Source organism: Schistocerca piceifrons, unplaced genomic scaffold, assembly GCF_021461385.2.
Source record: "Schistocerca piceifrons isolate TAMUIC-IGC-003096 unplaced genomic scaffold, iqSchPice1.1 HiC_scaffold_1253, whole genome shotgun sequence".
Classification (NCBI taxonomy): domain Eukaryota; kingdom Metazoa; phylum Arthropoda; class Insecta; order Orthoptera; family Acrididae; genus Schistocerca; species Schistocerca piceifrons.
This window is the reverse complement of record NW_025727073.1, coordinates 4,615-30,935: the sequence shown is the minus strand read 5'-3', so window position 1 is coordinate 30,935 and position 26,321 is coordinate 4,615. Positions and strand designations below refer to the sequence as shown.

At 50.7% G+C, this 26,321-nt stretch overlaps 14 non-coding genes across 14 annotated transcripts; all 14 read right to left on the bottom strand.

The window, feature by feature from the left end:
* Nucleotides 1-1,574: 1,574 nt before the first annotated feature.
* Trnae-uuc lies at nt 1,575-1,646 on the bottom strand. Its single transcript has one exon. It is a non-coding gene; the product is annotated as a tRNA-Glu (tRNA).
* A 2,009-nt stretch (nt 1,647-3,655) lies between these two features.
* On the bottom strand, nt 3,656-3,727 carry Trnae-uuc. Its single transcript has one exon. It is a non-coding gene; the product is annotated as a tRNA-Glu (tRNA).
* A 1,729-nt stretch (nt 3,728-5,456) lies between these two features.
* On the bottom strand, nt 5,457-5,528 carry Trnae-uuc. Its single transcript has one exon. It is a non-coding gene; the product is annotated as a tRNA-Glu (tRNA).
* A 1,731-nt stretch (nt 5,529-7,259) lies between these two features.
* On the bottom strand, nt 7,260-7,331 carry Trnae-uuc. Its single transcript has one exon. It is a non-coding gene; the product is annotated as a tRNA-Glu (tRNA).
* A 1,731-nt stretch (nt 7,332-9,062) lies between these two features.
* On the bottom strand, nt 9,063-9,134 carry Trnae-uuc. Its single transcript has one exon. It is a non-coding gene; the product is annotated as a tRNA-Glu (tRNA).
* A 1,730-nt stretch (nt 9,135-10,864) lies between these two features.
* On the bottom strand, nt 10,865-10,936 carry Trnae-uuc. The gene has a single exon. It is a non-coding gene; the product is annotated as a tRNA-Glu (tRNA).
* A 1,729-nt stretch (nt 10,937-12,665) lies between these two features.
* On the bottom strand, nt 12,666-12,737 carry Trnae-uuc. Its single transcript has one exon. It is a non-coding gene; the product is annotated as a tRNA-Glu (tRNA).
* Nucleotides 12,738-14,468: 1,731 nt separating this feature from the next.
* Trnae-uuc lies at nt 14,469-14,540 on the bottom strand. The gene has a single exon. It is a non-coding gene; the product is annotated as a tRNA-Glu (tRNA).
* Nucleotides 14,541-16,270: 1,730 nt separating this feature from the next.
* Trnae-uuc lies at nt 16,271-16,342 on the bottom strand. The gene has a single exon. It is a non-coding gene; the product is annotated as a tRNA-Glu (tRNA).
* Nucleotides 16,343-18,072: 1,730 nt separating this feature from the next.
* Nucleotides 18,073-18,144, bottom strand: Trnae-uuc. Its single transcript has one exon. It is a non-coding gene; the product is annotated as a tRNA-Glu (tRNA).
* Nucleotides 18,145-19,874: 1,730 nt separating this feature from the next.
* Nucleotides 19,875-19,946, bottom strand: Trnae-uuc. Its single transcript has one exon. It is a non-coding gene; the product is annotated as a tRNA-Glu (tRNA).
* A 1,731-nt stretch (nt 19,947-21,677) lies between these two features.
* Trnae-uuc lies at nt 21,678-21,749 on the bottom strand. The gene has a single exon. It is a non-coding gene; the product is annotated as a tRNA-Glu (tRNA).
* A 1,730-nt stretch (nt 21,750-23,479) lies between these two features.
* Nucleotides 23,480-23,551, bottom strand: Trnae-uuc. The gene has a single exon. It is a non-coding gene; the product is annotated as a tRNA-Glu (tRNA).
* A 1,730-nt stretch (nt 23,552-25,281) lies between these two features.
* Trnae-uuc lies at nt 25,282-25,353 on the bottom strand. Its single transcript has one exon. It is a non-coding gene; the product is annotated as a tRNA-Glu (tRNA).
* Nucleotides 25,354-26,321: the final 968 nt, after the last annotated feature.

Here is a 26,321-nt window from a genome sequence, read left to right as displayed (position 1 = left end):
TTCCCACCATGCCGTGCATGAAATGGTCGATTTCTCGGCGGATGGAAACAAACACACGTTGACGCAAAGTAGCCTAGGTGGTAATAAACGGCAAATACGGCCTTACCTCGCAAAAGCTATGCTGTGCCTTTCACCGTCGTGGAGAGAAAATGAGATGGCTGAGTTGAGGATAGAACGTACGCCCTTAAGATAATGACACGCGCAGCCCACTGCGCCACCGAGGCATACAGGAATACTCGCCACCGCAGCCTCACTAAGAAGTTCTAATTTCAGAATTGTTTTCCCACCATGCCGTGCATGAAATGGTCGATTTCTCGGCGGAAGTCAATGCTGCGTCTAGTTACAGTGCATCGCCCTGGAAGCACGTGGCACCGCGTTCCGATGTGCTGGAGGGCAGAGGGCCTGCAGCAGGGTCGCTTGAGCCTCTGGTGGCAGCAGGGGCGGCAACGCACCGCGACACAGGAAGAATGCAGCGCAATGCGGTGGTGGTGTAACGGTCAGCATGGTTTCTTCCCAAGCAGTTAATCCGGGTTCGATTCCTGGCGACCGCAGGAGGATTTGTCATTTTTGCGTAGCGCAATAGTATGTGTTCAAGACCATTCGATCCTCGAAATTGCCACGTGTCGCGGCACAGGTAGTATCTCCTCGTCTCCTGCCTCGTTCCAGCTAAGTGGATTGATTTCACTTCATCGTGTGTCGACTTGGCCCGACTTTGCTCGACTGCCGCTCGCTGCCGCTCGGCGGTGGGGCCGATATGACAGGAGAAGTACGACAATCGGCTGCGAGAAATAAGGTAATCAAGAGTACTTTTCCTTTTCAATACGAAAAGCTAAACTTTCATTTACAAATTTCGGAAATCTCACTGCTTCGCCACAGTCTTATCTACACATTTGAGAAATTATCTGTTGATTCGTACGGTTCTGTTATTGCCAAAGTCGTTCTTGCACTTTCCTTGCGCTCTTTTTGCAAACAGCCTAGTTAAATTTTGGATCATATGTTCGTTAATGTAATTTAAATTGCTTAGGGAGGCATCATAGCACGTCAACACTGTAGCACAAGAGGAGGAGGGGGGGGGGGGGGGTTGAAATGAAAGGGTCCAATAGCACGCACAGTTCCCGGACGATCACCCATCCACTCACTAACCACGCAAACGTCTGCTTAACTTCATTAATCGAAAGTGAGCTGGCCGTTGGCAACCCCTTAGCGAAACGTTCAGACTTCTAGCTGGATGTGCACATCATTTAGAATCTGCCTGGCAGAGTCTCGCAGGAGACAGCATTTCCTATTAGGGGAGAAAATGGAATGGCCCGTGGAGGGATGGAACCCATGACCTACGCGTTACTAGCACGACGCTATAGCCCACTGAGCTAACGGGCAATGCAACACTGTCGCATCAGCAGTCCAAAACCGCAAAACCGTCTCCTCTCCCTTCAAAACGGCCCCGCCATTAACGTGAGGATGTATCTCTTTTTCTTGACTTTCTCTCACCTTATACCTGGAACCCAGAGCAGCAGCTCCACGAAGACGAAAAACGGCCGTGAGAAGTTTTCTCATCTCAGCCCCGAAAATTCACGTTCAGGTACCGGGAATCGAACCCGGGCCTCCTGGGTGAAAGCCAGGTATCCTAGCCACTAAAGCATACCGGACATACCTCAACGATCCACTACGTGTGTATGCGTCCAGAAATACTTCTCCTCCACGCAACTTTAGGGCCGAATCTGGCGCCAACGCTGAACTCTGTCCGCCACCACGATCCCGCTTACTCACTCCCAAAGCGCGCAAGTCATACTAGGCAAACATCGCTTTCAGTCTCGAGTGCAACTAGCAAAACTGTAATTAGTAATAACTGGAAACAAACACACGTTGACGCAAAGTAGCCTAGGTGGTAATAAACGGCAAATACGGCCTTACCTCGCAAAAGCTATGCTGTGCCTTTCACCGTCGTGGAGAGAAAATGAGATGGCTGAGTTGAGGATAGAACGTACGCCCTTAAGATAATGACACGCGCAGCCCACTGCGCCACCGAGGCATACAGGAATACTCGCCACCGCAGCCTCACTAAGAAGTTCTAATTTCAGAATTGTTTTCCCACCATGCCGTGCATGAAATGGTCGATTTCTCGGCGGATGGAAACAAACACACGTTGACGCAAAGTAGCCTAGGTGGTAATAAACGGCAAATACGGCCTTACCTCGCAAAAGCTATGCTGTGCCTTTCACCGTCGTGGAGAGAAAATGAGATGGCTGAGTTGAGGATAGAACGTACGCCCTTAAGATAATGACACGCGCAGCCCACTGCGCCACCGAGGCATACAGGAATACTCGCCACCGCAGCCTCACTAAGAAGTTCTAATTTCAGAATTGTTTTCCCACCATGCCGTGCATGAAATGGTCGATTTCTCGGCGGAAGTCAATGCTGCGTCTAGTTACAGTGCATCGCCCTGGAAGCACGTGGCACCGCGTTCCGATGTGCTGGAGGGCAGAGGGCCTGCAGCAGGGTCGCTTGAGCCTCTGGTGGCAGCAGGGGCGGCAACGCACCGCGACACAGGAAGAATGCAGCGCAATGCGGTGGTGGTGTAACGGTCAGCATGGTTTCTTCCCAAGCAGTTAATCCGGGTTCGATTCCTGGCGACCGCAGGAGGATTTGTCATTTTTGCGTAGCGCAATAGTATGTGTTCAAGACCATTCGATCCTCGAAATTGCCACGTGTCGCGGCACAGGTAGTATCTCCTCGTCTCCTGCCTCGTTCCAGCTAAGTGGATTGATTTCACTTCATCGTGTGTCGACTTGGCCCGACTTTGCTCGACTGCCGCTCGCTGCCGCTCGGCGGTGGGGCCGATATGACAGGAGAAGTACGACAATCGGCTGCGAGAAATAAGGTAATCAAGAGTACTTTTCCTTTTCAATACGAAAAGCTAAACTTTCATTTACAAATTTCGGAAATCTCACTGCTTCGCCACAGTCTTATCTACACATTTGAGAAATTATCTGTTGATTCGTACGGTTCTGTTATTGCCAAAGTCGTTCTTGCACTTTCCTTGCGCTCTTTTTGCAAACAGCCTAGTTAAATTTTGGATCATATGTTCGTTAACGTAATTTAAATTGCTTAGGGAGGCATCATAGCACGTCAACACTGTAGCACAAGAGGAGGAGGGGGGGGGGGTTGAAATGAAAGGGTCCAATAGCACGCACAGTTCCCGGACGATCACCCATCCACTCACTAACCACGCAAACGTCTGCTTAACTTCATTAATCGAAAGTGAGCTGGCCGTTGGCAACCCCTTAGCGAAACGTTCAGACTTCTAGCTGGATGTGCACATCATTTAGAATCTGCCTGGCAGAGTCTCGCAGGAGACAGCATTTCCTATTAGGGGAGAAAATGGAATGGCCCGTGGAGGGATGGAACCCATGACCTACGCGTTACTAGCACGACGCTATAGCCCACTGAGCTAACGGGCAATGCAACACTGTCGCATCAGCAGTCCAAAACCGCAAAACCGTCTCCTCTCCCTTCAAAACGGCCCCGCCATTAACGTGAGGATGTATCTCTTTTTCTTGACTTTCTCTCACCTTATACCTGGAACCCAGAGCAGCAGCTCCACGAAGACGAAAAACGGCCGTGAGAAGTTTTCTCATCTCAGCCCCGAAAATTCACGTTCAGGTACCGGGAATCGAACCCGGGCCTCCTGGGTGAAAGCCAGGTATCCTAGCCACTAAAGCATACCGGACATACCTCAACGATCCACTACGTGTGTATGCGTCCAGAAATACTTCTCCTCCACGCGACTTTAGGGCCGAATCTGGCGCCAACGCTGAACTCTGTCCGCCACCACGATCCTGCTTACTCACTCCCAAAGCGCGCAAGTCATACTAGGCAAACATCGCTTTCAGTCTCGAGTGCAACTAGCAAAACTGTAATTAGTAATAACTGGAAACAAACACACGTTGACGCAAAGTAGCCTAGGTGGTAATAAACGGCAAATACGGCCTTACCTCGCAAAAGCTATGCTGTGCCTTTCACCGTCGTGGAGAGAAAATGAGATGGCTGAGTTGAGGATAGAACGTACGCCCTTAAGATAATGACACGCGCAGCCCACTGCGCCACCGAGGCATACAGGAATACTCGCCACCGCAGCCTCACTAAGAAGTTCTAATTTCAGAATTGTTTTCCCACCATGCCGTGCATGAAATGGTCGATTTCTCGGCGGAAGTCAATGCTGCGTCTAGTTACAGTGCATCGCCCTGGAAGCAACGTGGCACCGCGTTCCGATGTGCTGGAGGGCAGAGGGCCTGCAGCAGGGTCGCTTGAGCCTCTGGTGGCAGCAGGGGCGGCAACGCACCGCGACACAGGAAGAATGCAGCGCAATGCGGTGGTGGTGTAACGGTCAGCATGGTTTCTTCCCAAGCAGTTAATCCGGGTTCGATTCCTGGCGACCGCAGGAGGATTTGTCATTTTTGCGTAGCGCAATAGTATGTGTTCAAGACCATTCGATCCTCGAAATTGCCACGTGTCGCGGCACAGGTAGTATCTCCTCGTCTCCTGCCTCGTTCCAGCTAAGTGGATTGATTTCACTTCATCGTGTGTCGACTTGGCCCGACTTTGCTCGACTGCCGCTCGCTGCCGCTCGGCGGTGGGGCCGATATGACAGGAGAAGTACGACAATCGGCTGCGAGAAATAAGGTAATCAAGAGTACTTTTCCTTTTCAATACGAAAAGCTAAACTTTCATTTACAAATTTCGGAAATCTCACTGCTTCGCCACAGTGTTATCTACACATTTGAGAAATTATCTGTTGATTCGTACGGTTCTGTTATTGCCAAAGTCGTTCTTGCACTTTCCTTGCGCTCTTTTTGCAAACAGCCTAGTTAAATTTTGGATCATATGTTCGTTAACGTAATTTAAATTGCTTAGGGAGGCATCATAGCACGTCAACACTGTAGCACAAGAGGAGGAGGGGGGGGGGTTGAAATGAAAGGGTCCAATAGCACGCACAGTTCCCGGACGATCACCCATCCACTCACTAACCACGCAAACGTCTGCTTAACTTCATTAATCGAAAGTGAGCTGGCCGTTGGCAACCCCTTAGCGAAACGTTCAGACTTCTAGCTGGATGTGCACATCATTTAGAATCTGCCTGGCAGAGTCTCGCAGGAGACAGCATTTCCTATTAGGGGAGAAAATGGAATGGCCCGTGGAGGGATGGAACCCATGACCTACGCGTTACTAGCACGACGCTATAGCCCACTGAGCTAACGGGCAATGCAACACTGTCGCATCAGCAGTCCAAAACCGCAAAACCGTCTCCTCTCCCTTCAAAACGGCCCCGCCATTAACGTGAGGATGTATCTCTTTTTCTTGACTTTCTCTCACCTTATACCTGGAACCCAGAGCAGCAGCTCCACGAAGACGAAAAACGGCCGTGAGAAGTTTTCTCATCTCAGCCCCGAAAATTCACGTTCAGGTACCGGGAATCGAACCCGGGCCTCCTGGGTGAAAGCCAGGTATCCTAGCCACTAAAGCATACCGGACATACCTCAACGATCCACTACGTGTGTATGCGTCCAGAAATACTTCTCCTCCACGCGACTTTAGGGCCGAATCTGGCGCCAACGCTGAACTCTGTCCGCCACCACGATCCCGCTTACTCACTCCCAAAGCGCGCAAGTCATACTAGGCAAACATCGCTTTCAGTCTCGAGTGCAACTAGCAAAACTGTAATTAGTAATAACTGGAAACAAACACACGTTGACGCAAAGTAGCCTAGGTGGTAATAAACGGCAAATACGGCCTTACCTCGCAAAAGCTATGCTGTGCCTTTCACCGTCGTGGAGAGAAAATGAGATGGCTGAGTTGAGGATAGAACGTACGCCCTTAAGATAATGACACGCGCAGCCCACTGCGCCACCGAGGCATACAGGAATACTCGCCACCGCAGCCTCACTAAGAAGTTCTAATTTCAGAATTGTTTTCCCACCATGCCGTGCATGAAATGGTCGATTTCTCGGCGGAAGTCAATGCTGCGTCTAGTTACAGTGCATCGCCCTGGAAGCAACGTGGCACCGCGTTCCGATGTGCTGGAGGGCAGAGGGCCTGCAGCAGGGTCGCTTGAGCCTCTGGTGGCAGCAGGGGCGGCAACGCACCGCGACACAGGAAGAATGCAGCGCAATGCGGTGGTGGTGTAACGGTCAGCATGGTTTCTTCCCAAGCAGTTAATCCGGGTTCGATTCCTGGCGACCGCAGGAGGATTTGTCATTTTTGCGTAGCGCAATAGTATGTGTTCAAGACCATTCGATCCTCGAAATTGCCACGTGTCGCGGCACAGGTAGTATCTCCTCGTCTCCTGCCTCGTTCCAGCTAAGTGGATTGATTTCACTTCATCGTGTGTCGACTTGGCCCGACTTTGCTCGACTGCCGCTCGCTGCCGCTCGGCGGTGGGGCCGATATGACAGGAGAAGTACGACAATCGGCTGCGAGAAATAAGGTAATCAAGAGTACTTTTCCTTTTCAATACGAAAAGCTAAACTTTCATTTACAAATTTCGGAAATCTCACTGCTTCGCCACAGTCTTATCTACACATTTGAGAAATTATCTGTTGATTCGTACGGTTCTGTTATTGCCAAAGTCGTTCTTGCACTTTCCTTGCGCTCTTTTTGCAAACAGCCTAGTTAAATTTTGGATCATATGTTCGTTAACGTAATTTAAATTGCTTAGGGAGGCATCATAGCACGTCAACACTGTAGCACAAGAGGAGGAGGGGGGGGGGGGTTGAAATGAAAGGGTCCAATAGCACGCACAGTTCCCGGACGATCACCCATCCACTCACTAACCACGCAAACGTCTGCTTAACTTCATTAATCGAAAGTGAGCTGGCCGTTGGCAACCCCTTAGCGAAACGTTCAGACTTCTAGCTGGATGTGCACATCATTTAGAATCTGCCTGGCAGAGTCTCGCAGGAGACAGCATTTCCTATTAGGGGAGAAAATGGAATGGCCCGTGGAGGGATGGAACCCATGACCTACGCGTTACTAGCACGACGCTATAGCCCACTGAGCTAACGGGCAATGCAACACTGTCGCATCAGCAGTCCAAAACCGCAAAACCGTCTCCTCTCCCTTCAAAACGGCCCCGCCATTAACGTGAGGATGTATCTCTTTTTCTTGACTTTCTCTCACCTTATACCTGGAACCCAGAGCAGCAGCTCCACGAAGACGAAAAACGGCCGTGAGAAGTTTTCTCATCTCAGCCCCGAAAATTCACGTTCAGGTACCGGGAATCGAACCCGGGCCTCCTGGGTGAAAGCCAGGTATCCTAGCCACTAAAGCATACCGGACATACCTCAACGATCCACTACGTGTGTATGCGTCCAGAAATACTTCTCCTCCACGCGACTTTAGGGCCGAATCTGGCGCCAACGCTGAACTCTGTCCGCCACCACGATCCCGCTTACTCACTCCCAAAGCGCGCAAGTCATACTAGGCAAACATCGCTTTCAGTCTCGAGTGCAACTAGCAAAACTGTAATTAGTAATAACTGGAAACAAACACACGTTGACGCAAAGTAGCCTAGGTGGTAATAAACGGCAAATACGGCCTTACCTCGCAAAAGCTATGCTGTGCCTTTCACCGTCGTGGAGAGAAAATGAGATGGCTGAGTTGAGGATAGAACGTACGCCCTTAAGATAATGACACGCGCAGCCCACTGCGCCACCGAGGCATACAGGAATACTCGCCACCGCAGCCTCACTAAGAAGTTCTAATTTCAGAATTGTTTTCCCACCATGCCGTGCATGAAATGGTCGATTTCTCGGCGGAAGTCAATGCTGCGTCTAGTTACAGTGCATCGCCCTGGAAGCAACGTGGCACCGCGTTCCGATGTGCTGGAGGGCAGAGGGCCTGCAGCAGGGTCGCTTGAGCCTCTGGTGGCAGCAGGGGCGGCAACGCACCGCGACACAGGAAGAATGCAGCGCAATGCGGTGGTGGTGTAACGGTCAGCATGGTTTCTTCCCAAGCAGTTAATCCGGGTTCGATTCCTGGCGACCGCAGGAGGATTTGTCATTTTTGCGTAGCGCAATAGTATGTGTTCAAGACCATTCGATCCTCGAAATTGCCACGTGTCGCGGCACAGGTAGTATCTCCTCGTCTCCTGCCTCGTTCCAGCTAAGTGGATTGATTTCACTTCATCGTGTGTCGACTTGGCCCGACTTTGCTCGACTGCCGCTCGCTGCCGCTCGGCGGTGGGGCCGATATGACAGGAGAAGTACGACAATCGGCTGCGAGAAATAAGGTAATCAAGAGTACTTTTCCTTTTCAATACGAAAAGCTAAACTTTCATTTACAAATTTCGGAAATCTCACTGCTTCGCCACAGTGTTATCTACACATTTGAGAAATTATCTGTTGATTCGTACGGTTCTGTTATTGCCAAAGTCGTTCTTGCACTTTCCTTGCGCTCTTTTTGCAAACAGCCTAGTTAAATTTTGGATCATATGTTCGTTAACGTAATTTAAATTGCTTAGGGAGGCATCATAGCACGTCAACACTGTAGCACAAGAGGAGGAGGGGGGGGGGGGTTGAAATGAAAGGGTCCAATAGCACGCACAGTTCCCGGACGATCACCCATCCACTCACTAACCACGCAAACGTCTGCTTAACTTCATTAATCGAAAGTGAGCTGGCCGTTGGCAACCCCTTAGCGAAACGTTCAGACTTCTAGCTGGATGTGCACATCATTTAGAATCTGCCTGGCAGAGTCTCGCAGGAGACAGCATTTCCTATTAGGGGAGAAAATGGAATGGCCCGTGGAGGGATGGAACCCATGACCTACGCGTTACTAGCACGACGCTATAGCCCACTGAGCTAACGGGCAATGCAACACTGTCGCATCAGCAGTCCAAAACCGCAAAACCGTCTCCTCTCCCTTCAAAACGGCCCCGCCATTAACGTGAGGATGTATCTCTTTTTCTTGACTTTCTCTCACCTTATACCTGGAACCCAGAGCAGCAGCTCCACGAAGACGAAAAACGGCCGTGAGAAGTTTTCTCATCTCAGCCCCGAAAATTCACGTTCAGGTACCGGGAATCGAACCCGGGCCTCCTGGGTGAAAGCCAGGTATCCTAGCCACTAAAGCATACCGGACATACCTCAACGATCCACTACGTGTGTATGCGTCCAGAAATACTTCTCCTCCACGCGACTTTAGGGCCGAATCTGGCGCCAACGCTGAACTCTGTCCGCCACCACGATCCCGCTTACTCACTCCCAAAGCGCGCAAGTCATACTAGGCAAACATCGCTTTCAGTCTCGAGTGCAACTAGCAAAACTGTAATTAGTAATAACTGGAAACAAACACACGTTGACGCAAAGTAGCCTAGGTGGTAATAAACGGCAAATACGGCCTTACCTCGCAAAAGCTATGCTGTGCCTTTCACCGTCGTGGAGAGAAAATGAGATGGCTGAGTTGAGGATAGAACGTACGCCCTTAAGATAATGACACGCGCAGCCCACTGCGCCACCGAGGCATACAGGAATACTCGCCACCGCAGCCTCACTAAGAAGTTCTAATTTCAGAATTGTTTTCCCACCATGCCGTGCATGAAATGGTCGATTTCTCGGCGGAAGTCAATGCTGCGTCTAGTTACAGTGCATCGCCCTGGAAGCAACGTGGCACCGCGTTCCGATGTGCTGGAGGGCAGAGGGCCTGCAGCAGGGTCGCTTGAGCCTCTGGTGGCAGCAGGGGCGGCAACGCACCGCGACACAGGAAGAATGCAGCGCAATGCGGTGGTGGTGTAACGGTCAGCATGGTTTCTTCCCAAGCAGTTAATCCGGGTTCGATTCCTGGCGACCGCAGGAGGATTTGTCATTTTTGCGTAGCGCAATAGTATGTGTTCAAGACCATTCGATCCTCGAAATTGCCACGTGTCGCGGCACAGGTAGTATCTCCTCGTCTCCTGCCTCGTTCCAGCTAAGTGGATTGATTTCACTTCATCGTGTGTCGACTTGGCCCGACTTTGCTCGACTGCCGCTCGCTGCCGCTCGGCGGTGGGGCCGATATGACAGGAGAAGTACGACAATCGGCTGCGAGAAATAAGGTAATCAAGAGTACTTTTCCTTTTCAATACGAAAAGCTAAACTTTCATTTACAAATTTCGGAAATCTCACTGCTTCGCCACAGTCTTATCTACACATTTGAGAAATTATCTGTTGATTCGTACGGTTCTGTTATTGCCAAAGTCGTTCTTGCACTTTCCTTGCGCTCTTTTTGCAAACAGCCTAGTTAAATTTTGGATCATATGTTCGTTAACGTAATTTAAATTGCTTAGGGAGGCATCATAGCACGTCAACACTGTAGCACAAGAGGAGGAGGGGGGGGGGGTTGAAATGAAAGGGTCCAATAGCACGCACAGTTCCCGGACGATCACCCATCCACTCACTAACCACGCAAACGTCTGCTTAACTTCATTAATCGAAAGTGAGCTGGCCGTTGGCAACCCCTTAGCGAAACGTTCAGACTTCTAGCTGGATGTGCACATCATTTAGAATCTGCCTGGCAGAGTCTCGCAGGAGACAGCATTTCCTATTAGGGGAGAAAATGGAATGGCCCGTGGAGGGATGGAACCCATGACCTACGCGTTACTAGCACGACGCTATAGCCCACTGAGCTAACGGGCAATGCAACACTGTCGCATCAGCAGTCCAAAACCGCAAAACCGTCTCCTCTCCCTTCAAAACGGCCCCGCCATTAACGTGAGGATGTATCTCTTTTTCTTGACTTTCTCTCACCTTATACCTGGAACCCAGAGCAGCAGCTCCACGAAGACGAAAAACGGCCGTGAGAAGTTTTCTCATCTCAGCCCCGAAAATTCACGTTCAGGTACCGGGAATCGAACCCGGGCCTCCTGGGTGAAAGCCAGGTATCCTAGCCACTAAAGCATACCGGACATACCTCAACGATCCACTACGTGTGTATGCGTCCAGAAATACTTCTCCTCCACGCGACTTTAGGGCCGAATCTGGCGCCAACGCTGAACTCTGTCCGCCACCACGATCCTGCTTACTCACTCCCAAAGCGCGCAAGTCATACTAGGCAAACATCGCTTTCAGTCTCGAGTGCAACTAGCAAAACTGTAATTAGTAATAACTGGAAACAAACACACGTTGACGCAAAGTAGCCTAGGTGGTAATAAACGGCAAATACGGCCTTACCTCGCAAAAGCTATGCTGTGCCTTTCACCGTCGTGGAGAGAAAATGAGATGGCTGAGTTGAGGATAGAACGTACGCCCTTAAGATAATGACACGCGCAGCCCACTGCGCCACCGAGGCATACAGGAATACTCGCCACCGCAGCCTCACTAAGAAGTTCTAATTTCAGAATTGTTTTCCCACCATGCCGTGCATGAAATGGTCGATTTCTCGGCGGAAGTCAATGCTGCGTCTAGTTACAGTGCATCGCCCTGGAAGCAACGTGGCACCGCGTTCCGATGTGCTGGAGGGCAGAGGGCCTGCAGCAGGGTCGCTTGAGCCTCTGGTGGCAGCAGGGGCGGCAACGCACCGCGACACAGGAAGAATGCAGCGCAATGCGGTGGTGGTGTAACGGTCAGCATGGTTTCTTCCCAAGCAGTTAATCCGGGTTCGATTCCTGGCGACCGCAGGAGGATTTGTCATTTTTGCGTAGCGCAATAGTATGTGTTCAAGACCATTCGATCCTCGAAATTGCCACGTGTCGCGGCACAGGTAGTATCTCCTCGTCTCCTGCCTCGTTCCAGCTAAGTGGATTGATTTCACTTCATCGTGTGTCGACTTGGCCCGACTTTGCTCGACTGCCGCTCGCTGCCGCTCGGCGGTGGGGCCGATATGACAGGAGAAGTACGACAATCGGCTGCGAGAAATAAGGTAATCAAGAGTACTTTTCCTTTTCAATACGAAAAGCTAAACTTTCATTTACAAATTTCGGAAATCTCACTGCTTCGCCACAGTGTTATCTACACATTTGAGAAATTATCTGTTGATTCGTACGGTTCTGTTATTGCCAAAGTCGTTCTTGCACTTTCCTTGCGCTCTTTTTGCAAACAGCCTAGTTAAATTTTGGATCATATGTTCGTTAACGTAATTTAAATTGCTTAGGGAGGCATCATAGCACGTCAACACTGTAGCACAAGAGGAGGAGGGGGGGGGGTTGAAATGAAAGGGTCCAATAGCACGCACAGTTCCCGGACGATCACCCATCCACTCACTAACCACGCAAACGTCTGCTTAACTTCATTAATCGAAAGTGAGCTGGCCGTTGGCAACCCCTTAGCGAAACGTTCAGACTTCTAGCTGGATGTGCACATCATTTAGAATCTGCCTGGCAGAGTCTCGCAGGAGACAGCATTTCCTATTAGGGGAGAAAATGGAATGGCCCGTGGAGGGATGGAACCCATGACCTACGCGTTACTAGCACGACGCTATAGCCCACTGAGCTAACGGGCAATGCAACACTGTCGCATCAGCAGTCCAAAACCGCAAAACCGTCTCCTCTCCCTTCAAAACGGCCCCGCCATTAACGTGAGGATGTATCTCTTTTTCTTGACTTTCTCTCACCTTATACCTGGAACCCAGAGCAGCAGCTCCACGAAGACGAAAAACGGCCGTGAGAAGTTTTCTCATCTCAGCCCCGAAAATTCACGTTCAGGTACCGGGAATCGAACCCGGGCCTCCTGGGTGAAAGCCAGGTATCCTAGCCACTAAAGCATACCGGACATACCTCAACGATCCACTACGTGTGTATGCGTCCAGAAATACTTCTCCTCCACGCGACTTTAGGGCCGAATCTGGCGCCAACGCTGAACTCTGTCCGCCACCACGATCCCGCTTACTCACTCCCAAAGCGCGCAAGTCATACTAGGCAAACATCGCTTTCAGTCTCGAGTGCAACTAGCAAAACTGTAATTAGTAATAACTGGAAACAAACACACGTTGACGCAAAGTAGCCTAGGTGGTAATAAACGGCAAATACGGCCTTACCTCGCAAAAGCTATGCTGTGCCTTTCACCGTCGTGGAGAGAAAATGAGATGGCTGAGTTGAGGATAGAACGTACGCCCTTAAGATAATGACACGCGCAGCCCACTGCGCCACCGAGGCATACAGGAATACTCGCCACCGCAGCCTCACTAAGAAGTTCTAATTTCAGAATTGTTTTCCCACCATGCCGTGCATGAAATGGTCGATTTCTCGGCGGAAGTCAATGCTGCGTCTAGTTACAGTGCATCGCCCTGGAAGCAACGTGGCACCGCGTTCCGATGTGCTGGAGGGCAGAGGGCCTGCAGCAGGGTCGCTTGAGCCTCTGGTGGCAGCAGGGGCGGCAACGCACCGCGACACAGGAAGAATGCAGCGCAATGCGGTGGTGGTGTAACGGTCAGCATGGTTTCTTCCCAAGCAGTTAATCCGGGTTCGATTCCTGGCGACCGCAGGAGGATTTGTCATTTTTGCGTAGCGCAATAGTATGTGTTCAAGACCATTCGATCCTCGAAATTGCCACGTGTCGCGGCACAGGTAGTATCTCCTCGTCTCCTGCCTCGTTCCAGCTAAGTGGATTGATTTCACTTCATCGTGTGTCGACTTGGCCCGACTTTGCTCGACTGCCGCTCGCTGCCGCTCGGCGGTGGGGCCGATATGACAGGAGAAGTACGACAATCGGCTGCGAGAAATAAGGTAATCAAGAGTACTTTTCCTTTTCAATACGAAAAGCTAAACTTTCATTTACAAATTTCGGAAATCTCACTGCTTCGCCACAGTCTTATCTACACATTTGAGAAATTATCTGTTGATTCGTACGGTTCTGTTATTGCCAAAGTCGTTCTTGCACTTTCCTTGCGCTCTTTTTGCAAACAGCCTAGTTAAATTTTGGATCATATGTTCGTTAACGTAATTTAAATTGCTTAGGGAGGCATCATAGCACGTCAACACTGTAGCACAAGAGGAGGAGGGGGGGGGGGGTTGAAATGAAAGGGTCCAATAGCACGCACAGTTCCCGGACGATCACCCATCCACTCACTAACCACGCAAACGTCTGCTTAACTTCATTAATCGAAAGTGAGCTGGCCGTTGGCAACCCCTTAGCGAAACGTTCAGACTTCTAGCTGGATGTGCACATCATTTAGAATCTGCCTGGCAGAGTCTCGCAGGAGACAGCATTTCCTATTAGGGGAGAAAATGGAATGGCCCGTGGAGGGATGGAACCCATGACCTACGCGTTACTAGCACGACGCTATAGCCCACTGAGCTAACGGGCAATGCAACACTGTCGCATCAGCAGTCCAAAACCGCAAAACCGTCTCCTCTCCCTTCAAAACGGCCCCGCCATTAACGTGAGGATGTATCTCTTTTTCTTGACTTTCTCTCACCTTATACCTGGAACCCAGAGCAGCAGCTCCACGAAGACGAAAAACGGCCGTGAGAAGTTTTCTCATCTCAGCCCCGAAAATTCACGTTCAGGTACCGGGAATCGAACCCGGGCCTCCTGGGTGAAAGCCAGGTATCCTAGCCACTAAAGCATACCGGACATACCTCAACGATCCACTACGTGTGTATGCGTCCAGAAATACTTCTCCTCCACGCGACTTTAGGGCCGAATCTGGCGCCAACGCTGAACTCTGTCCGCCACCACGATCCCGCTTACTCACTCCCAAAGCGCGCAAGTCATACTAGGCAAACATCGCTTTCAGTCTCGAGTGCAACTAGCAAAACTGTAATTAGTAATAACTGGAAACAAACACACGTTGACGCAAAGTAGCCTAGGTGGTAATAAACGGCAAATACGGCCTTACCTCGCAAAAGCTATGCTGTGCCTTTCACCGTCGTGGAGAGAAAATGAGATGGCTGAGTTGAGGATAGAACGTACGCCCTTAAGATAATGACACGCGCAGCCCACTGCGCCACCGAGGCATACAGGAATACTCGCCACCGCAGCCTCACTAAGAAGTTCTAATTTCAGAATTGTTTTCCCACCATGCCGTGCATGAAATGGTCGATTTCTCGGCGGAAGTCAATGCTGCGTCTAGTTACAGTGCATCGCCCTGGAAGCAACGTGGCACCGCGTTCCGATGTGCTGGAGGGCAGAGGGCCTGCAGCAGGGTCGCTTGAGCCTCTGGTGGCAGCAGGGGCGGCAACGCACCGCGACACAGGAAGAATGCAGCGCAATGCGGTGGTGGTGTAACGGTCAGCATGGTTTCTTCCCAAGCAGTTAATCCGGGTTCGATTCCTGGCGACCGCAGGAGGATTTGTCATTTTTGCGTAGCGCAATAGTATGTGTTCAAGACCATTCGATCCTCGAAATTGCCACGTGTCGCGGCACAGGTAGTATCTCCTCGTCTCCTGCCTCGTTCCAGCTAAGTGGATTGATTTCACTTCATCGTGTGTCGACTTGGCCCGACTTTGCTCGACTGCCGCTCGCTGCCGCTCGGCGGTGGGGCCGATATGACAGGAGAAGTACGACAATCGGCTGCGAGAAATAAGGTAATCAAGAGTACTTTTCCTTTTCAATACGAAAAGCTAAACTTTCATTTACAAATTTCGGAAATCTCACTGCTTCGCCACAGTGTTATCTACACATTTGAGAAATTATCTGTTGATTCGTACGGTTCTGTTATTGCCAAAGTCGTTCTTGCACTTTCCTTGCGCTCTTTTTGCAAACAGCCTAGTTAAATTTTGGATCATATGTTCGTTAACGTAATTTAAATTGCTTAGGGAGGCATCATAGCACGTCAACACTGTAGCACAAGAGGAGGAGGGGGGGGGGGTTGAAATGAAAGGGTCCAATAGCACGCACAGTTCCCGGACGATCACCCATCCACTCACTAACCACGCAAACGTCTGCTTAACTTCATTAATCGAAAGTGAGCTGGCCGTTGGCAACCCCTTAGCGAAACGTTCAGACTTCTAGCTGGATGTGCACATCATTTAGAATCTGCCTGGCAGAGTCTCGCAGGAGACAGCATTTCCTATTAGGGGAGAAAATGGAATGGCCCGTGGAGGGATGGAACCCATGACCTACGCGTTACTAGCACGACGCTATAGCCCACTGAGCTAACGGGCAATGCAACACTGTCGCATCAGCAGTCCAAAACCGCAAAACCGTCTCCTCTCCCTTCAAAACGGCCCCGCCATTAACGTGAGGATGTATCTCTTTTTCTTGACTTTCTCTCACCTTATACCTGGAACCCAGAGCAGCAGCTCCACGAAGACGAAAAACGGCCGTGAGAAGTTTTCTCATCTCAGCCCCGAAAATTCACGTTCAGGTACCGGGAATCGAACCCGGGCCTCCTGGGTGAAAGCCAGGTATCCTAGCCACTAAAGCATACCGGACATACCTCAACGATCCACTACGTGTGTATGCGTCCAGAAATACTTCTCCTCCACGCGACTTTAGGGCCGAATCTGGCGCCAACGCTGAACTCTGTCCGCCACCACGATCCCGCTTACTCACTCCCAAAGCGCGCAAGTCATACTAGGCAAACATCGCTTTCAGTCTCGAGTGCAACTAGCAAAACTGTAATTAGTAATAACTGGAAACAAACACACGTTGACGCAAAGTAGCCTAGGTGGTAATAAACGGCAAATACGGCCTTACCTCGCAAAAGCTATGCTGTGCCTTTCACCGTCGTGGAGAGAAAATGAGATGGCTGAGTTGAGGATAGAACGTACGCCCTTAAGATAATGACACGCGCAGCCCACTGCGCCACCGAGGCATACAGGAATACTCGCCACCGCAGCCTCACTAAGAAGTTCTAATTTCAGAATTGTTTTCCCACCATGCCGTGCATGAAATGGTCGATTTCTCGGCGGAAGTCAATGCTGCGTCTAGTTACAGTGCATCGCCCTGGAAGCAACGTGGCACCGCGTTCCGATGTGCTGGAGGGCAGAGGGCCTGCAGCAGGGTCGCTTGAGCCTCTGGTGGCAGCAGGGGCGGCAACGCACCGCGACACAGGAAGAATGCAGCGCAATGCGGTGGTGGTGTAACGGTCAGCATGGTTTCTTCCCAAGCAGTTAATCCGGGTTCGATTCCTGGCGACCGCAGGAGGATTTGTCATTTTTGCGTAGCGCAATAGTATGTGTTCAAGACCATTCGATCCTCGAAATTGCCACGTGTCGCGGCACAGGTAGTATCTCCTCGTCTCCTGCCTCGTTCCAGCTAAGTGGATTGATTTCACTTCATCGTGTGTCGACTTGGCCCGACTTTGCTCGACTGCCGCTCGCTGCCGCTCGGCGGTGGGGCCGATATGACAGGAGAAGTACGACAATCGGCTGCGAGAAATAAGGTAATCAAGAGTACTTTTCCTTTTCAATACGAAAAGCTAAACTTTCATTTACAAATTTCGGAAATCTCACTGCTTCGCCACAGTGTTATCTACACATTTGAGAAATTATCTGTTGATTCGTACGGTTCTGTTATTGCCAAAGTCGTTCTTGCACTTTCCTTGCGCTCTTTTTGCAAACAGCCTAGTTAAATTTTGGATCATATGTTCGTTAACGTAATTTAAATTGCTTAGGGAGGCATCATAGCACGTCAACACTGTAGCACAAGAGGAGGAGGGGGGGGGGGTTGAAATGAAAGGGTCCAATAGCACGCACAGTTCCCGGACGATCACCCATCCACTCACTAACCACGCAAACGTCTGCTTAACTTCATTAATCGAAAGTGAGCTGGCCGTTGGCAACCCCTTAGCGAAACGTTCAGACTTCTAGCTGGATGTGCACATCATTTAGAATCTGCCTGGCAGAGTCTCGCAGGAGACAGCATTTCCTATTAGGGGAGAAAATGGAATGGCCCGTGGAGGGATGGAACCCATGACCTACGCGTTACTAGCACGACGCTATAGCCCACTGAGCTAACGGGCAATGCAACACTGTCGCATCAGCAGTCCAAAACCGCAAAACCGTCTCCTCTCCCTTCAAAACGGCCCCGCCATTAACGTGAGGATGTATCTCTTTTTCTTGACTTTCTCTCACCTTATACCTGGAACCCAGAGCAGCAGCTCCACGAAGACGAAAAACGGCCGTGAGAAGTTTTCTCATCTCAGCCCCGAAAATTCACGTTCAGGTACCGGGAATCGAACCCGGGCCTCCTGGGTGAAAGCCAGGTATCCTAGCCACTAAAGCATACCGGACATACCTCAACGATCCACTACGTGTGTATGCGTCCAGAAATACTTCTCCTCCACGCGACTTTAGGGCCGAATCTGGCGCCAACGCTGAACTCTGTCCGCCACCACGATCCCGCTTACTCACTCCCAAAGCGCGCAAGTCATACTAGGCAAACATCGCTTTCAGTCTCGAGTGCAACTAGCAAAACTGTAATTAGTAATAACTGGAAACAAACACACGTTGACGCAAAGTAGCCTAGGTGGTAATAAACGGCAAATACGGCCTTACCTCGCAAAAGCTATGCTGTGCCTTTCACCGTCGTGGAGAGAAAATGAGATGGCTGAGTTGAGGATAGAACGTACGCCCTTAAGATAATGACACGCGCAGCCCACTGCGCCACCGAGGCATACAGGAATACTCGCCACCGCAGCCTCACTAAGAAGTTCTAATTTCAGAATTGTTTTCCCACCATGCCGTGCATGAAATGGTCGATTTCTCGGCGGAAGTCAATGCTGCGTCTAGTTACAGTGCATCGCCCTGGAAGCAACGTGGCACCGCGTTCCGATGTGCTGGAGGGCAGAGGGCCTGCAGCAGGGTCGCTTGAGCCTCTGGTGGCAGCAGGGGCGGCAACGCACCGCGACACAGGAAGAATGCAGCGCAATGCGGTGGTGGTGTAACGGTCAGCATGGTTTCTTCCCAAGCAGTTAATCCGGGTTCGATTCCTGGCGACCGCAGGAGGATTTGTCATTTTTGCGTAGCGCAATAGTATGTGTTCAAGACCATTCGATCCTCGAAATTGCCACGTGTCGCGGCACAGGTAGTATCTCCTCGTCTCCTGCCTCGTTCCAGCTAAGTGGATTGATTTCACTTCATCGTGTGTCGACTTGGCCCGACTTTGCTCGACTGCCGCTCGCTGCCGCTCGGCGGTGGGGCCGATATGACAGGAGAAGTACGACAATCGGCTGCGAGAAATAAGGTAATCAAGAGTACTTTTCCTTTTCAATACGAAAAGCTAAACTTTCATTTACAAATTTCGGAAATCTCACTGCTTCGCCACAGTGTTATCTACACATTTGAGAAATTATCTGTTGATTCGTACGGTTCTGTTATTGCCAAAGTCGTTCTTGCACTTTCCTTGCGCTCTTTTTGCAAACAGCCTAGTTAAATTTTGGATCATATGTTCGTTAACGTAATTTAAATTGCTTAGGGAGGCATCATAGCACGTCAACACTGTAGCACAAGAGGAGGAGGGGGGGGGGGTTGAAATGAAAGGGTCCAATAGCACGCACAGTTCCCGGACGATCACCCATCCACTCACTAACCACGCAAACGTCTGCTTAACTTCATTAATCGAAAGTGAGCTGGCCGTTGGCAACCCCTTAGCGAAACGTTCAGACTTCTAGCTGGATGTGCACATCATTTAGAATCTGCCTGGCAGAGTCTCGCAGGAGACAGCATTTCCTATTAGGGGAGAAAATGGAATGGCCCGTGGAGGGATGGAACCCATGACCTACGCGTTACTAGCACGACGCTATAGCCCACTGAGCTAACGGGCAATGCAACACTGTCGCATCAGCAGTCCAAAACCGCAAAACCGTCTCCTCTCCCTTCAAAACGGCCCCGCCATTAACGTGAGGATGTATCTCTTTTTCTTGACTTTCTCTCACCTTATACCTGGAACCCAGAGCAGCAGCTCCACGAAGACGAAAAACGGCCGTGAGAAGTTTTCTCATCTCAGCCCCGAAAATTCACGTTCAGGTACCGGGAATCGAACCCGGGCCTCCTGGGTGAAAGCCAGGTATCCTAGCCACTAAAGCATACCGGACATACCTCAACGATCCACTACGTGTGTATGCGTCCAGAAATACTTCTCCTCCACGCGACTTTAGGGCCGAATCTGGCGCCAACGCTGAACTCTGTCCGCCACCACGATCCCGCTTACTCACTCCCAAAGCGCGCAAGTCATACTAGGCAAACATCGCTTTCAGTCTCGAGTGCAACTAGCAAAACTGTAATTAGTAATAACTGGAAACAAACACACGTTGACGCAAAGTAGCCTAGGTGGTAATAAACGGCAAATACGGCCTTACCTCGCAAAAGCTATGCTGTGCCTTTCACCGTCGTGGAGAGAAAATGAGATGGCTGAGTTGAGGATAGAACGTACGCCCTTAAGATAATGACACGCGCAGCCCACTGCGCCACCGAGGCATACAGGAATACTCGCCACCGCAGCCTCACTAAGAAGTTCTAATTTCAGAATTGTTTTCCCACCATGCCGTGCATGAAATGGTCGATTTCTCGGCGGAAGTCAATGCTGCGTCTAGTTACAGTGCATCGCCCTGGAAGCAACGTGGCACCGCGTTCCGATGTGCTGGAGGGCAGAGGGCCTGCAGCAGGGTCGCTTGAGCCTCTGGTGGCAGCAGGGGCGGCAACGCACCGCGACACAGGAAGAATGCAGCGCAATGCGGTGGTGGTGTAACGGTCAGCATGGTTTCTTCCCAAGCAGTTAATCCGGGTTCGATTCCTGGCGACCGCAGGAGGATTTGTCATTTTTGCGTAGCGCAATAGTATGTGTTCAAGACCATTCGATCCTCGAAATTGCCACGTGTCGCGGCACAGGTAGTATCTCCTCGTCTCCTGCCTCGTTCCAGCTAAGTGGATTGATTTCACTTCATCGTGTGTCGACTTGGCCCGACTTTGCTCGACTGCCGCTCGCTGCCGCTCGGCGGTGGGGCCGATATGACAGGAGAAGTACGACAATCGGCTGCGAGAAATAAGGTAATCAAGAGTACTTTTCCTTTTCAATACGAAAAGCTAAACTTTCATTTACAAATTTCGGAAATCTCACTGCTTCGCCACAGTCTTATCTACACATTTGAGAAATTATCTGTTGATTCGTACGGTTCTGTTATTGCCAAAGTCGTTCTTGCACTTTCCTTGCGCTCTTTTTGCAAACAGCCTAGTTAAATTTTGGATCATATGTTCGTTAACGTAATTTAAATTGCTTAGGGAGGCATCATAGCACGTCAACACTGTAGCACAAGAGGAGGAGGGGGGGGGGGGTTGAAATGAAAGGGTCCAATAGCACGCACAGTTCCCGGACGATCACCCATCCACTCACTAACCACGCAAACGTCTGCTTAACTTCATTAATCGAAAGTGAGCTGGCCGTTGGCAACCCCTTAGCGAAACGTTCAGACTTCTAGCTGGATGTGCACATCATTTAGAATCTGCCTGGCAGAGTCTCGCAGGAGACAGCATTTCCTATTAGGGGAGAAAATGGAATGGCCCGTGGAGGGATGGAACCCATGACCTACGCGTTACTAGCACGACGCTATAGCCCACTGAGCTAACGGGCAATGCAACACTGTCGCATCAGCAGTCCAAAACCGCAAAACCGTCTCCTCTCCCTTCAAAACGGCCCCGCCATTAACGTGAGGATGTATCTCTTTTTCTTGACTTTCTCTCACCTTATACCTGGAACCCAGAGCAGCAGCTCCACGAAGACGAAAAACGGCCGTGAGAAGTTTTCTCATCTCAGCCCCGAAAATTCACGTTCAGGTACCGGGAATCGAACCCGGGCCTCCTGGGTGAAAGCCAGGTATCCTAGCCACTAAAGCATACCGGACATACCTCAACGATCCACTACGTGTGTATGCGTCCAGAAATACTTCTCCTCCACGCGACTTTAGGGCCGAATCTGGCGCCAACGCTGAACTCTGTCCGCCACCACGATCCCGCTTACTCACTCCCAAAGCGCGCAAGTCATACTAGGCAAACATCGCTTTCAGTCTCGAGTGCAACTAGCAAAACTGTAATTAGTAATAACTGGAAACAAACACACGTTGACGCAAAGTAGCCTAGGTGGTAATAAACGGCAAATACGGCCTTACCTCGCAAAAGCTATGCTGTGCCTTTCACCGTCGTGGAGAGAAAATGAGATGGCTGAGTTGAGGATAGAACGTACGCCCTTAAGATAATGACACGCGCAGCCCACTGCGCCACCGAGGCATACAGGAATACTCGCCACCGCAGCCTCACTAAGAAGTTCTAATTTCAGAATTGTTTTCCCACCATGCCGTGCATGAAATGGTCGATTTCTCGGCGGAAGTCAATGCTGCGTCTAGTTACAGTGCATCGCCCTGGAAGCAACGTGGCACCGCGTTCCGATGTGCTGGAGGGCAGAGGGCCTGCAGCAGGGTCGCTTGAGCCTCTGGTGGCAGCAGGGGCGGCAACGCACCGCGACACAGGAAGAATGCAGCGCAATGCGGTGGTGGTGTAACGGTCAGCATGGTTTCTTCCCAAGCAGTTAATCCGGGTTCGATTCCTGGCGACCGCAGGAGGATTTGTCATTTTTGCGTAGCGCAATAGTATGTGTTCAAGACCATTCGATCCTCGAAATTGCCACGTGTCGCGGCACAGGTAGTATCTCCTCGTCTCCTGCCTCGTTCCAGCTAAGTGGATTGATTTCACTTCATCGTGTGTCGACTTGGCCCGACTTTGCTCGACTGCCGCTCGCTGCCGCTCGGCGGTGGGGCCGATATGACAGGAGAAGTACGACAATCGGCTGCGAGAAATAAGGTAATCAAGAGTACTTTTCCTTTTCAATACGAAAAGCTAAACTTTCATTTACAAATTTCGGAAATCTCACTGCTTCGCCACAGTGTTATCTACACATTTGAGAAATTATCTGTTGATTCGTACGGTTCTGTTATTGCCAAAGTCGTTCTTGCACTTTCCTTGCGCTCTTTTTGCAAACAGCCTAGTTAAATTTTGGATCATATGTTCGTTAACGTAATTTAAATTGCTTAGGGAGGCATCATAGCACGTCAACACTGTAGCACAAGAGGAGGAGGGGGGGGGGGTTGAAATGAAAGGGTCCAATAGCACGCACAGTTCCCGGACGATCACCCATCCACTCACTAACCACGCAAACGTCTGCTTAACTTCATTAATCGAAAGTGAGCTGGCCGTTGGCAACCCCTTAGCGAAACGTTCAGACTTCTAGCTGGATGTGCACATCATTTAGAATCTGCCTGGCAGAGTCTCGCAGGAGACAGCATTTCCTATTAGGGGAGAAAATGGAATGGCCCGTGGAGGGATGGAACCCATGACCTACGCGTTACTAGCACGACGCTATAGCCCACTGAGCTAACGGGCAATGCAACACTGTCGCATCAGCAGTCCAAAACCGCAAAACCGTCTCCTCTCCCTTCAAAACGGCCCCGCCATTAACGTGAGGATGTATCTCTTTTTCTTGACTTTCTCTCACCTTATACCTGGAACCCAGAGCAGCAGCTCCACGAAGACGAAAAACGGCCGTGAGAAGTTTTCTCATCTCAGCCCCGAAAATTCACGTTCAGGTACCGGGAATCGAACCCGGGCCTCCTGGGTGAAAGCCAGGTATCCTAGCCACTAAAGCATACCGGACATACCTCAACGATCCACTACGTGTGTATGCGTCCAGAAATACTTCTCCTCCACGCGACTTTAGGGCCGAATCTGGCGCCAACGCTGAACTCTGTCCGCCACCACGATCCCGCTTACTCACTCCCAAAGCGCGCAAGTCATACTAGGCAAACATCGCTTTCAGTCTCGAGTGCAACTAGCAAAACTGTAATTAGTAATAACTGGAAACAAACACACGTTGACGCAAAGTAGCCTAGGTGGTAATAAACGGCAAATACGGCCTTACCTCGCAAAAGCTATGCTGTGCCCTTTCACCGTCGTGGAGAGAAAATGAGATGGCTGAGTTGAGGATAGAACGTACGCCCTTAAGATAATGACACGCGCAGCCCACTGCGCCACCGAGGCATACAGGAATACTCGCCACCGCAGCCTCACTAAGAAGTTCTAATTTCAGAATTGTTTTCCCACCATGCCGTGCATGAAATGGTCGATTTCTCGGCGGAAGTCAATGCTGCGTCTAGTTACAGTGCATCGCCCTGGAAGCAACGTGGCACCGCGTTCCGATGTGCTGGAGGGCAGAGGGGCCTGCAGCAGGGTCGCTTGAGCCTCTGGTGGCAGCAGGGGCGGCAACGCACCGCGACACAGGAAGAATGCAGCGCAATGCGGTGGTGGTGTAACGGTCAGCATGGTTTCTTCCCAAGCAGTTAATCCGGGTTCGATTCCTGGCGACCGCAGGAGGATTTGTCATTTTTGCGTAGCGCAATAGTATGTGTTCAAGACCATTCGATCCTCGAAATTGCCACGTGTCGCGGCACAGGTAGTATCTCCTCGTCTCCTGCCTCGTTCCAGCTAAGTGGATTGATTTCACTTCATCGTGTGTCGACTTGGCCCGACTTTGCTCGACTGCCGCTCGCTGCCGCTCGGCGGTGGGGGCCGATATGACAGGAGAAGTACGACAATCGGCTGCGAGAAATAAGGTAATCAAGAGTACTTTTCCTTTTCAATACGAAAAGCTAAACTTTCATTTACAAATTTCGGAAATCTCACTGCTTCGCCCACAGTGTTATCTACACATTTGAGAAATTATCTGTGATTCGTACGGTTCTGTTATTGCCAAAGTCGTTCTTGCACTTTCCTTGCGCTCTTTTTGCAAACAGCCTAGTTAAATTTTGGATCATATGTTCGTTAACGTAATTTAAATTGCTTAGGGAGGCATCATAGCACGTCAACACTGTAGCACAAGAGGAGGAGGGGGGGGGGTTGAAATGAAAGGGTCCAATAGCACGCACAGTTCCCGGACGATCACCCATCCACTCACTAACCACGCAAACGTCTGCTTAACTTCATTAATCGAAAGTGAGCTGGCCGTTGGCAACCCCTTAGCGAACGTTCAGACTTCTAGCTGGATGTGCACATCATTTAGAATCTGCCTGGCAGAGTCTCGCAGGAGACAGCATTTCCTATTAGGGGAGAAAATGGAATGGCCCGTGGAGGGATGGAACCCATGACCTACGCGTTACTAGCACGACGCTATAGCCCACTGAGCTAACGGGCAATGCAACACTGTCGCATCAGCAGTCCAAAACCGCAAAACCGTCTCCTCTCCTTCAAAACGGCCCCGCCATTAACGTGAGGATGTATCTCTTTTTCTTGACTTTCTCTCACCTTATACCTGGAACCCAGAGCAGCAGCTCCACGAAGACGAAAAACGGCCGTGAGAAGTTTTCTCATCTCAGCCCCGAAAATTCACGTTCAGGTACCGGGAATCGAACCCGGGCCTCCTGGGTGAAAGCCAGGTATCCTAGCCACTAAAGCATACCGGACATACCTCAACGATCCACTACGTGTGTATGCGTCCAGAAATACTTCTCCTCCACGCGACTTTAGGGCCGAATCTGGCGCCAACGCTGAACTCTGTCCGCCACCACGATCCCGCTTACTCACTCCCAAAGCGCGCAAGTCATACTAGGCAAACATCGCTTTCAGTCTCGAGTGCAACTAGCAAAACTGTAATTAGTAATAACTGGAAACAAACACACGTTGACGCAAAGTAGCCTAGGTGGTAATAAACGGCAAATACGGCCTTACCTCGCAAAAGCTATGCTGTGCCTTTCACCGTCGTGGAGAGAAAATGAGATGGCTGAGTTGAGGATAGAACGTACGCCCTTAAGATAATGACACGCGCAGCCCACTGCGCCACCGAGGCATACAGGAATACTCGCCACCGCAGCCTCACTAAGAAGTTCTAATTTCAGAATTGTTTTCCCACCATGCCGTGCATGAAATGGTCGATTTCTCGGCGGAAGTCAATGCTGCGTCTAGTTACAGTGCATCGCCCTGGAAGCAACGTGGCACCGCGTTCCGATGTGCTGGAGGGCAGAGGGCCTGCAGCAGGGTCGCTTGAGCCTCTGGTGGCAGCAGGGGCGGCAACGCACCGCGACACAGGAAGAATGCAGCGCAATGCGGTGGTGGTGTAACGGTCAGCATGGTTTCTTCCCAAGCAGTTAATCCGGGTTCGATTCCTGGCGACCGCAGGAGGATTTGTCATTTTTGCGTAGCGCAATAGTATGTGTTCAAGACCATTCGATCCTCGAAATTGCCACGTGTCGCGGCACAGGTAGTATCTCCTCGTCTCCTGCCTCGTTCCAGCTAAGTGGATTGATTTCACTTCATCGTGTGTCGACTTGGCCCGACTTTGCTCGACTGCCGCTCGCTGCCGCTCGGCGGTGGGGGCCGATATGACAGGAGAAGTACGACAATCGGCTGCGAGAAATAAGGTAATCAAGAGTAC